General features: G+C 35.9%; 1 pseudogene; it reads right to left on the bottom strand.

The window, feature by feature from the left end:
• Positions 1-1,050: 1,050 nt before the first annotated feature.
• On the bottom strand, positions 1,051-1,435 carry LOC108593014 (DCN1-like protein 5 pseudogene; annotated as a pseudogene).
• Between the last annotated feature and the right edge of the window lie 1,637 nt (positions 1,436-3,072).

The following is a 3,072-nucleotide window of genomic DNA, read 5'->3' as shown; positions in this document are numbered from 1 at the left end:
GAACAAAACCTTCACCCAATTTGTTTCCAGGCTTGAGCTGGAACTTGTCTTCTCCTGCCCTTGGACTGGAATTTATATCAGATTTCCTAGTTCTCAGGCCTTCAAGACTTAAAGTAGAATTATACCACTGGCTTACCTGGGTCTCCAGTTTGCAGATGGCAAATTATGTGATTCTTCAAGCTCCATAATCCTGTGAGCCATATTATAATGTATACTATTGTTTCTTGTTTCTCTGAAGAATCATAATACATTATTAATCACCAGGGTCCTCTCTCTGGTAATGTTACCTTTAATTTTTATGCAAAACTTTATCACCAAATAAAAAATATTTTTGAATACATGTTTTATAATCATAGAAGGCTGAAACTTAAAAAGACCAAAAATAATATCTAGCTTCTTTTAATAGGCATTAACTAGGTAAATTTACTTTTCTAGTGCTATATGATTTTTCAGACAAAAAAACAGTTTCTTGGTCCTGAGATTCTGACAATCTTACTGCTTCTGTAAAACAGGGTGATATGCTATTTGTCATTAGTAAAATTCTCAAAGCACTGTTTGATTTCATAGTAATGGGTTTATTTTTCTCTGAATGGTAGCCATACCTGAATACATGCTAATGAATATATCAACTTGAAGTTACAGGTTGTTTTACTATGCAGGCAGGTATATAAGCAAATCCTTTCCTTCATAGATGACCCAGAATAACTTGTGAAGGTAGAAAGCATTGTTAAAGGGGGAAACCATTTCCTAGGTTTCTCATGTAGAAAGTGTGCTAAATTTACCAGATTTGCCTTACAGGATGTGAAACAAGTGGCAAGTTGCATCAGTGACTGACTCATTAAAACACTTCAATATTCAGTCTAAGAAGAGGTGTGGCTCAATGCCCATCACATGTAACAAGAAAAACCTCCTTTAAAAAAATGAAAAAGTACTATGAGAAGTCTTTCATGTGAATGGAAATGCACCCATTGGATTTTTCTCTCCCTCATCACATTAGCTTGTATACATGTGGGAAGCGAAAGATTTGCATTTTCTTTACACTAGTTCTGGCTATGATGTTTGACGGAGTTTTTGCCACTCAACAAATTCATCAAGAACAGGCCAAGCACCACCTTCATCATAGTTACTAAGATCGACATGAACTGTGTTCTGTTGAGTTCTAACACATTGTACCACTGATCTCTGTTCATAACACAATACTTTGATTGCTCCAGGTACTGGTAAAATACTGAAAACAGTGGCCATGACCTCGCAAGCAGAAGAGCTAACATAGATTTAGCAGTATCAAGATCAAGCTTCTCTTATCTTTATCCCTTGCAAAATCAAAGGCGTATCTGTAGATATTCTTAAATGATGAAATGTCATTCAACTGTGAGGACAAAAAGTCAAATTTACTTTGTAACTTTTCTGTGCAGTCACACTGTAATGAAGTCATTCCCTTTAACCATTCTTCCTTGGTAAAGCATCACATGCTTTCAAGCCTCCAATTTCCGTGCTAAAACTAACATGAGGTTAGTTTCAATTAAAACTAAATGAGGTACATTTCAATTCAATGTATATTGGCCCTATTCACTAAATGTTGTTTAATTTGAAATACTCCTGAAGTCTTTAAGCTGCACACTGTTGAAGACCCTATAAATTCACACATATATGTTCACACACTCAAACACACACATACAGGGCACTTAGATATTCAGAAAATACCTGAAGACAATGAACTGAGTCCTTTATAACTCATTAGTAACTGATACAGAAAATGTACCATTGAATGAGAGTATACATAGCTACTAGAGCTTGGAAGTCCAAGTTACATCTCTGCATGGTGCACAAGGTACTGAAGTCTGCATCTACAAGTAAAATGACAAATGTTGACTTTCCCCCTGGATTTATAATGTTGAAGTCATAGTGGAACATAATTGCCTGAATGATTGTAGACCATTTACCAGAAGAACAAAGATTTTAGCATGACATTTTCTCTCTCATTTGAACACTAATTCATAATTTGATCATAATGATGTCATATAAACATATTCACCATACACACATAAAATGTTTCCATTCTTTTCTTGACTTGCCACACTGGCCAATTACTACGACATTGACCCATAGTTGACAACTGAGCTTTGTAGGACATATAACTAATGCATGTGACGTGTAAAATCTAAGTGCAAGTTGATAGGTATAGTATATACCATAGCACACATATACCTAACAAATGTGCACATTCTGCACATCTGCACATGTATCCTGGAATGTAGAGCAAAAAGAATTAAAATTAAAGTCATTTTTCTTTTTTGGACGTTAGAATTTTAAATACTTCCAATCATATTAATTTTTGAACTGCCTTCTTGTACCAAATTTCCTTCTCATTGAAATGGAGAGTGTGTTGTACATTGATGCTTATTAAGATGAGTGGAGGGCACTTAAGTGGCTCCACCACAAAACATAACTACCATGAAGGACAGCCATGGCCTATTGTGCCAGTTATTGCTGTGACTGTGCTTAATATAGACATGGAACTATTTGATGGAATTATGATGAAAAAATGTCAGCCCTCATGGGAGATGCTAGGTAATGATAATTAGCCAAGTGTTGTAGCCCATTGGTGCTGGCTGCCTGATTTGTTTGGATGGGTTTGTGCCTGGAGGGTTAGCATTAGCCTTTGACAACATCCCCATTAAATCTCACTTTACAAAGAGTGATGGCATGGAAACCAGTCTCAATTCGTGTGCTTATGAGATGTGGACAGTAAGGAGCTCCTACCATTTTAGGGAATGGTAGGGACAACACTTAAAATTTGTACTCCTGAAAAACAGTCAAATGAGAAGGCACAAACATTTTCACTTGAAAATAATTTTTCCTAAAAAAGTGCCGTTATTAAACTCAGCATGGGAGACAATCTGAACCAGGATCTTCATCAATCAGATTAACTACTTTCCAAGATGAAAACAGACGAGACACAGTGTGAAGCTGAGCAGATATTTATCAAAAGCCATATTAATAACCACTTTCAGCTTTTTCCTGACAGTTTCATCTGAGGTTCCATGTTTAACATTTGAGTATCATATGTTT

Source organism: Callithrix jacchus, chromosome 11 (genome assembly GCF_049354715.1).
Source record: "Callithrix jacchus isolate 240 chromosome 11, calJac240_pri, whole genome shotgun sequence".
Lineage (NCBI taxonomy): Eukaryota > Metazoa > Chordata > Mammalia > Primates > Cebidae > Callithrix > Callithrix jacchus.
Note: the sequence above shows the minus strand (reverse complement) of the source record. Positions and strands in the feature narration are given on the sequence as shown.